The sequence below is a fragment of the Balaenoptera musculus genome, chromosome 4 (genome assembly GCF_009873245.2).
Source record: "Balaenoptera musculus isolate JJ_BM4_2016_0621 chromosome 4, mBalMus1.pri.v3, whole genome shotgun sequence".
NCBI classification, from domain to species: Eukaryota; Metazoa; Chordata; class Mammalia; order Artiodactyla; family Balaenopteridae; genus Balaenoptera; species Balaenoptera musculus.
This window is the reverse complement of record NC_045788.1, coordinates 25,695,755-25,705,348: the sequence shown is the minus strand read 5'-3', so window position 1 is coordinate 25,705,348 and position 9,594 is coordinate 25,695,755. Positions and strand designations below refer to the sequence as shown.

Genomic DNA, 9,594 nt, shown 5'->3' with positions numbered 1-9,594 from the left:
CTGCAGCCTAATGAAAGTCCTTTCCCCCACTTCAGTCAAGAGAAATTCCACTTTTATAAGATTACTGATTTTATCTTACCTCCTAGATTGAGAGTATGTTTTTTTATCATTCATCTAATACATTGCAGTTTTTCTTCATAATAGTCTTATTCACAAATGCTTTAACTGTTCTTGACTTTTTAAGTATCATGTTTGCCAGGTGTTTCATATTTCAGATAACTTCTATAATACTTTTGAAATAATTTTCAATCTATGCCTTGCTAATTTTAGGAGTTTATAATTCATTGCCTCTTTTCTGCTGTACTCGCATTAAACAGTGATTTTCCTTAAAGCTTTTCTAGGATGTGAAAGGCCATGAATATATATTCCAGGTGTGTCAGTCAGTTTTGTAAGTGGGGTCGTTGGTAAGCTACCGAATCTTTGAGTTTCCATTTTCTACACTCAAAATGTGCACAATAAGGTGATACAAGATGATAAGGTGCCATGAGATGATATACAAGTAGCTGGCAAGTTGCAAATGTTTTTGTGCATTTGACTCCTTTGGTTTTCTGTTTGTGAGTGGACTTAACTGATTATTGCAGCAATCTTTAACAAATAATCATTGTTTTAAGAATGTTTAAATGCTGTCATAGTGTTCAGTTATTTCTATTTCCTTTACTATGGTTATCTCTTTTAGCATGTTTAGAAACTACTCATAAAAGTGTAAAGCTGGTTTATTGTAATGCATTACTAATAAGGACCTAAATATTATAAGCTATGTTCCCTTCTAAGATGATGGTCAATTAGATAACTCTAGACAAGCCTCTTTATATTTAAAAGATTATTGACTTGAAGGTACTGGATCAGGTTCAATAAATAATACATTGAAATTTATTTCTGGAAAATTGTAAATATTCTCAATTTTAATCATTTTGGAATGATTATGTGTTAGAAGTGTTATGGGAAGCAGTTACATTTACACTCTAAATATTCAGTTCTGGATAAAATCGCTCACGCCCCAATATTACAGTGATTCCCAGTCCTTTTACGTCAAATCTACACTCCACTTGATTTTCAATGGCCCACGACATGACATCTGGTCACCACAGTCTCAAGTCATTTGTTTCTCCCTTGTTTATCCCTCACACCCAAGTACACATATGATTGAATCACTTCCACTCTCCTGCTCTTATTGTTTCTCCTGAAATACACATCTCTCCCCCTAACCTCCAAAACCCTGAGAAATGTTTGAGGCTCAATCTCTAGTGTGCAGGGACCAATCTCTCATCTCTCTGCAATTCAATCTCTACAACTAAAAGATTACCTAATGCTAAAATAACACATTTCCTTTTCATTCATATCCTGTTATGAATTTGAATTTAACTAATTTTCTGTGTGTACCCCGTTTCTTGAGATTGTAGATTGTGGGGAAGGAAAACAGTGGAAGGGAACCAGGTCTTCAGTGTCTGTGGCATCTGGTTGAAGGGAAACAACCTACACCTATGAGTTATTTAATTATTTATGCTGCTGCTCAATTGCTGGATTGCTGGGCTGTACACCTTAAATCTATTTTGAAATATATTCTGGGAAAAGTATTATAAAAACACATTTCATGCAATTTAGTTTAGATAAACCCAGAAGCAGGAACAATAATATGGCTATTAATGTTGGTAGAAAACTAACATAAGCAATATAAAAACCATTTTACTTAATTGATTCTGGTAATAATAATAAATATTTTGAAAACAAAAAAGTGGAATTCTCACCATTACCCACTCTTACTTTATTGCAAAATAAAAACTAGATGATTCCCTGAATAAAATGCTTTAAACTGCTTAAGAGAAATTGAGCAAACATATTCTCATCAGACACTTAGTAAATGTATAATTATGCAAAACTGTCCCCAGTTATGGTACATGGAGTACTGCATTTTCTTTATAGTCTGTTTCAATCAAAGTGGCAAGCCTGGCATACACAAAGATGGTATGAAAATACACTAAGTAAGAACAAATATTAAACTAATGATTAAATTAATGATAATATTTTTGTATTACATAATATTTTAAAATTGGAACTAATATGCATAGGACAGAATACAGAGTAGTAACATAGAGAACATGGAGGTAAAATATACTTCTTTTCAAAGTATATTTACTTTGATTTTAAAAGGCAGAAAATAATTGTTCTTGCTGAAAAATATATACTCGGGTCACTGTTTCTTTAGAATTGTGTTTCTTTTCTCTTTCATTTTTAATTTTGTCATTAAGAAGTCACTCCCTCCTTCCCTCATTCCATCCTTCTCTCCCTCCCTCCCTTTCTCCTTTTTTCCTTTTTTCTTTCATTTCTGTTCCTTCCTTTGTTTCTTCATTCCTGCCTTCCTTCCTTTTACTTTCCTTCCTTCCTTCCTGTATAAAGTTTGCTTGAATAGTTTGAATTCCATAGGTTTTTCTTGGCATTTCTTCTTGTTGTCATTTGCTTGTTTCATCTGACTTACACTTATGTGTGGAATTATTATAGAACTTCTATTTGCACTGCTATAGAATGGGTGAATTCTAAACTTCCTTCCCTCATCTTCTAAGACCTGTTGGTCTTCTCTGATTTGCAGTTGAAAGGCTGGATAAAGTGCACCACCTCCTTTTCTAAGACTGAAGGTTCAAGGAGGTATTAGAGAAAGCACTGGAGATAAGTAGGAGTAGTCTGGAGCTGGTGGTTTGTTGGCAAACTGAGCTTGGACATTTAAGCAAAATTTCATTAAACACCTTATAAAAAGAATCATGAGGGAATAGCATTCATGTGGATAGGATACTCAAAATATGTTGCTTTGTTTTTTTCAGTCTGAGTAAGGAGGCATTTTCTCCTTCCTTGTTTGTCTGATGTTTTTATGGACATAATTCTACCATACTTCCTAGCACGTATTTTACAAGGATCCATACTTCCATATGGCTTCCGTAATGCTTACAGCATAATAATGGTTTAAGTATATATGTATATATACATATATATAAATATACACATTTTTATGTGTATATATCTAACCTATTTTTCCTCTTTTTTTTTTTTTTTTTGCTCATTTCTTGTTTGAATAGGAGATTTTGTGACTTGCCTTTAGTCAGCCCTTTTTATCAAGAAGACAAATGAAACTTTTCCAACTGCCAGATTCTAGCTATTGGCAGCACATAATTAAATCCTATCAGCAACAAATAAGTATATGGAATTTCTTTTACTATGATTCTGTTCGTTGATATGCTTTAGAGCCATCTGCTAGAGCTAATGGATTTAAAACAGCAAAATTCTAATATAAAATAGATTTTAAACAAATTATATATACAAATATATTATTTTAGCTAGAATGTGTGATATTCAAACAGTAAGATAATAAACTTAATAGCTTAGATCCTGTATCTGAAAATAGTAATAAGAAAACAACTATGCACTGCATATGTATTATTTTAGTGGCAATCTTAATGTATACTTTTTGTTAAAACTGCTTTGTTTCAATTATTATAGTTGAAATTTGGTTGGATCTGCACAAGTTGAGAGGAATCAGGTGAAAAGTAACTCACAGGATTGGTGGTAAGGTAGTGATGCTAGGTTGTGGGTATTCTAGATTTTCTATATTGAGAGTGGGTTTCAATTTGTCTACATTACATTTCCCAATAATTTCCATTTTCCTCCAAAATATGTGCATACTCAACTTAAATTCAAAGTTACAATTAGCTAAGATAAAGATTAATGAGGTTTTAGAAAAACAACGATTACTTGCAGTACAAACTGTCTCCAGTATAATTATAGCTTAGTGTTCTGGTCACTAGCGAATTTTAAAACAACTATTTTGTAGCAAATCATAACCCTTATTCATTTAGCTACAGCTGAACCATAGAGCCAGATTTCCAGCTTCTAAATGACAGGAACTTCCAGGAGAATAAAATATATTGATTTATCACTGAGAAACCTCATTATTTTAATCATTGCCATGTGACTGGTTTGGGAGTGTGGCCATGGCTTTAATCTGATACAAATGTTGTTGATTAGATGCAAAGTAATGAAAGTTAAATAGAGTGGCAGGTTGTCAGCACTTATTCTCTCTGCTTTCCATATGTATTGCACAAGGCCCCACAGCTCCAATATGGCTTATATAACGTTTACGGTATAATAATGATTTAAGTGAGGAAGCTCACTCTCACATTCAGGCTTGATTTACTGCTTGAGCCAGAATAACTCCTTTTAGAATGTCTGGAACAGCCAGTTGTCCACTAATATGCATAGCAATGAGTCTTATTTTTAAAGTCACTGCTTCTCGGCAAGTGATATGTTTTTCTAAAGATTCACAACTGGAAGCATTGTCCTGCAGGAAAAACCCTTCACAAGTTGCTTTAGTGTTAACTCACAAACTAAAGTGTTAGATGCTAAAATGATAGGACTTTGTTTCAAAATTTACAACTATACATTGGGAAGTTCCTCTTAAGAAATAAGAATGCAAACTATGATAACAAAATGAATGATTGGCTTGTTTTCCCTTTTAGGGACTGCTTAAATATTTACTGATTCAATTAAAAGAGTGGAAACCCCCTGGTTGTACTGTATAAAGTTGTTTTATGTTTTTAGTGGATAGTAATAGATACTACTTTTTCTAAATATTAGTCAAGATTTGCCCTTTTGAAAAGGTTTTCTGTTATTAAACTTTCCATGCCTAAAAAATTTTTTTCTCTCTGGCTTGATAATGGTGTATGCTAAATTACTAATGGAAGAAACAATCTTCACACAGGACACACACACACACACACACACATACACACACATCTCAATGTACAAACATACACAAGAACTCAAATGTAGAAATGAGTTAATCATACACTGTGGTTCATGACAAATTTCATGGCTCTGAATTTTAAAAATCTTGGTTCTACTTTAATTTTGTTTTTCATCTCCAATTTATATTTTTATTCCCTTAGTCTCTATATGTACCCGCTTTGATTAATATATGTCAATGATAATGCATGTGTTATTGTAAACTATGTAGGACAGGATTTGATATGTGATTCTAATATATATCAATTATGTTTTTTCCCCCAATTTATTTTCTGTTTCTTAACTTTTAAACACAATATCATACTCTAAATATCTATAAATTGTGTTACATGTCAGGGATAATATTCCATATACTTAAAATTTATGGCATGGGCACCAAACAATGAAACTTGATAGTGGCAGCAAACAATAGGTAAAGCTATCTATCTAAGTGCCTACTGGCTGGATATCAGGTTTGTTGAATGAGCGTTGTGTAATTTCAATAAAGAGTGCCATATTGCATTACAGACATTTCATTTTATATTCTACACATTCAATTTTGAAATTATCTTTTCCCTTTCTTAATGAACCTATTGATGAATAGAATGTCCTAATTCTTCTTGGTGGTTCCTTTATTAGTTGCATTTTTGTGTTTCATGTAGAAGATCTTGTCCAACCTTAAGGTTATAAACTTAGTACCATCATTTTCTCCCGCCAAATTTGTAATTTTGTCTTTCATATTTAAAACTTAATTGACTATAAATTGATGTATGTGTATGGTATGAGAAAAGGGTCTAATTCCATTTGTTTTTTTCATTACTTATTATAAGGTAAAACCTCTCCTCAATGATCTTCAAAGCTGGTACTGTCATAAGTTAAGTTTTCTAAGCTGAAAATTTTAAATAAAAATATTTTATGTGATTTTTGCATAACTAATAACAATAATATTAAAGATATAAATATAGGGCCTAACAAATAATCACTCATCTATTAATGTGAGTTATTATAAATGTTCTGCTATACTAAAATTGTATCAGCTACCTTTAAAACATCTTCTAATTATGAGAACTATTTGAAAATGTTTGCAAATGCTTCAAATTATCTTCATATCAGGCTTCCCTGGTGGCGCAGTGGTTGAGAATCTGCCTGCCAATGCAGGGGACACGGGTTCGAGCCCTGGTCTGGGAAGATCCCACATGCCGCAGAGCAACTGGGCCCGTGAGCCACAACTACTGAGCCTGCGCGTCTGGAGCCTGTGCTCCGCAACAAGAGAGGCTGCGACAGTGAGAGGCCCGCGCACCGTGATGAAGAGTGGCCCCCGCTCGCCGCAACTAGAGAAAGCCCTCGCACAGAAATGAAGACCCTACACAGCCAAAAATAAAAATAAATAAATTTATTTAAAAAAAAAATTATCTTCATATCATAAAAAGTGAGAACAACAAGATAATTTATTGTGACAAATTATTTGCAAAACATTATTCAAGTTACTATAGATAACAAAAATATAAGACTAATCCTCACCCTGCATGATTCTACAGTCTAGATGGGAGACAGAGCATATACACATAAAGAGAATAAGCAACAATCCTAAGAAACTACAGTAACTACCAGATTAACAGAGATGATTATGAGGACTACAACTTTAGAGAGGAATGATAAATTATTATAGACTGAAGTTGTTGAGGAAGAATTCATACTCTCTGAAACATTATTGTAGTAAAGTTCTTACATTGTTTGTAGAGCACTATAATATTATTTGAAGGTAGAACAGGATAATTTAAAGGTAACTTTTTAATCTCTAGAGCAAGCATTAGTATATTATAGTCATAGCTAAATTTCAGTATAGGAGAGAAAATGGAATACCAAAAAATATAATACTGAAAAGAAGGCAGAAAGGAGGAGAGAAGTAACAAACAAGTAGGCTAATTATAAAATTTATGGAAGATGTATAGTTAACCATGCCTGTAACTGCATTAAATATGAAAGGACTTAATAACTCAAAGTCAGATAATATTAAACAGAATAATAAGACAATGCAGGCATACCTCAGAGTTATTGCAAGTTTGGTTCCAGATCACCACAATAAAGCAAATATCACAGTGAAGAAAGTTACACAAAGTTTTTGGTTTCCCAGTACATATAAAAGTTATGTTTACACTATACTGTAGTCTATTAAGTGTGTGGTAGCATTATGTCTAAAAAGGAGTATGTACAATACTAAAAAAAACACTAACCATCATCTGAGACTTCAGCGAGTAGTAATCTTGCCTCAATGTTGATGGCTGCTGACTGATCAGGGTGCTGGTTCCTGAAGGCTGGGGTGGCTGTGGCGATTTCTTAAAATAAGGCAACATGGAAGTTTGCCACATTGATTGACTCTTCCTTTCACAAACGATTTCTCTGTAGCATGCAGTGTTGTTGATAACATTTCACCCACAGTAGAACTTCTTTCAAAATTGGGATCAATCCTGTCAAACTCTGCCACTGCTTTATCAACTAAGCTGATGTAATATTCTAAATGCTTTGTTATTATGTTAACAATCTTTATAGCAACTTCACCAGTAGATTCCATCTAAAGAAACCAACTTTTTTCTCATCAGTAAAAAGCAACTCCTCACCCATTAAAATTTTATCATGAGATTGCAGCAATTCAGTCACCTCTTCAGGCTCCACTTCTAATTCTGATTCACTTTCTATTTTTGTCACATCTGCAGTTATGTCGTCAACTGAAGTATTGAACCCCTTAAAGTCATCCATGAGGACTGAAATCAACTTCTTCCAAACTCTTGTTAATGTTGATATTTTGACCTCGTCCCATGAATCACAAATGTTCTTAATGGCATCTAGAATGATGAATGCTTTCCAGAAGGGTTTTTTTTAAATTAATTAATTCATTAATTTATTTTTTTATTTTTGGCTGCCTTGGGTCTTCATTGCTGCGCGCGGGCTTTCTCTAGTTATGGCGAGTGGGGGCTACTCTTTGTTGCGGTGTGTGGGCTTCTCATTGCAGTGGCTTCTCTTGTTGCAGAGCACGGGCTCTAGGCATGTGGGCCTCAGTAGTTGTGGCACGTGGACTCAATAGTTGTGGCTCGCAAGCTCCAGAGTGCAGGCTCAGTAGTTGTGGCACATGGGCTTAGTTGCTCCACGGCATGTGGGATCTTCCCGGACCAGGGATAGAACTTGTGTCCCTGCATTGGCAGGCAGATTCTTAACCACTGTGGCACCAGGGAAGTCCCAGAAGGTTTTCAATTGATTTTGACCAGATCCATCAGAGGAATCACTATCTATGGCAGCTATAGCCTTATAAAATGTTATTTCTTAACTAATAATATTTGAAGGTCAAAATTACTTCTTGATCCGTGGGTTGCAGAATGCTTTGTTATCAGGAATGAAAACATTAATCTCATTGTACATCTTCACCAGAGCTCTTGGGTGACCAGGCACCTTGTCAATGAGCAATAATATTTTGAAAAAGATCTTTTTTTCTAAGCAGTAGGTCTCAACATTGGGCTTAAGATATTCAGTAAACCTTCTTGTAAACAGATGTGCTGTCATCTAAGCTTTATTGTTCCATTTATACAGCACAGGCAGAGTTGATTTACATAATTCTTAAGTGCCCTAAGATTTTCAGAATGGTAAACAAGCATTGGCTTCAACTTAAAGTTACCAGCTGCATTAGCCTGCAAGAGAGTCAGCCTGTATTCTGAAGCTTTGAAGCCAGGCATTGACTTCTCCTCTCTAGCTATGAAAGTCCTACATGGCATCTTCTTCTAATAGATGACTCTTTTGTCTACATTGAAAATCTGTTGTTTAATGTAGCCACCTTCATGGATCATCTTAGCTAGATTTTCTGCATTACTTGTTGCAGCTTCTACATCAGCACCTACTGCTCTATCTGGCACTTTTATATTATGGAAATGGGTTATTTCCTTAAACCTCATGAATCAACCTCTGCTAGCTTCAGACTTTTCTTCTGCAGCTTCTTCACCTCTCTCAGCCTTAACAGAATTGAGGAGAGTTAGGGCCTTGCTCTGGATTAGGCTTTGGCTTAATGTTGTAGTTGGTTTGATCTTCCATCTAAGACCACTAAAACTTTTTCCATATCAGCAATAAGGCTGTTTCACTTTCTTATCATTAGTGTGTTCACTGGAGCAGCGCTTTTAATTTCCTTCAAAAACTTTTCCTTTGCAATCATGACTTGGCTAACTATTTGGCACAAGAGGCCTAGGTTTTAGCTTATCTCAGCTTTTGACACACCTCCCTCAGTAAGCCTAATCATTCTGGCTTTTAATTTAAAGTGTGAGACATGCAACTCTTCCTATCACTTGAACATGTAGAGGCCATTGTAGGGTTATTTACTGGTCTAATTTAAATATTGTTGTGTCTCGGGGAATAGGGAGGCCTGAGGAGAGGGGTAAAACAGGGAATGGCCTCTCCATTGAGCAGTCAGAATACACACACTTATGGATTAAATTTGTCATTTTATGTGGATGTGGTTTGTGTCACCACAAAACAATTACAATTGTAACATCAAAGATCACTGATCACAGAACACCATAACAAATATAATAATAATTAAAAAGTTTGAAATATTGAGAGAATTACCAAAATGTGACACAGAGACACTATAGTGAGCAAATGCTGTAGGAAAAATGGTGTCAATAGACTGGCTAGACAGAGGTTGCCACAACCTTCAATATGTAAAAAACACGATACCCGTGAAGTGCAATAAAGTGAAGCATAATAAAATGAGGTATGCCTGTACTCAACTATATGTTGCTTAAACACACATATACTCACACAAACACACACATTTTAAGTATAAAA

At 34.6% G+C, this 9,594-nt stretch overlaps 1 pseudogene; it reads right to left on the bottom strand.

The window, feature by feature from the left end:
* Positions 1 to 4,165: 4,165 nt before the first annotated feature.
* Positions 4,166 to 9,111, bottom strand: LOC118894543 (annotated as a pseudogene).
* Positions 9,112 to 9,594: the final 483 nt, after the last annotated feature.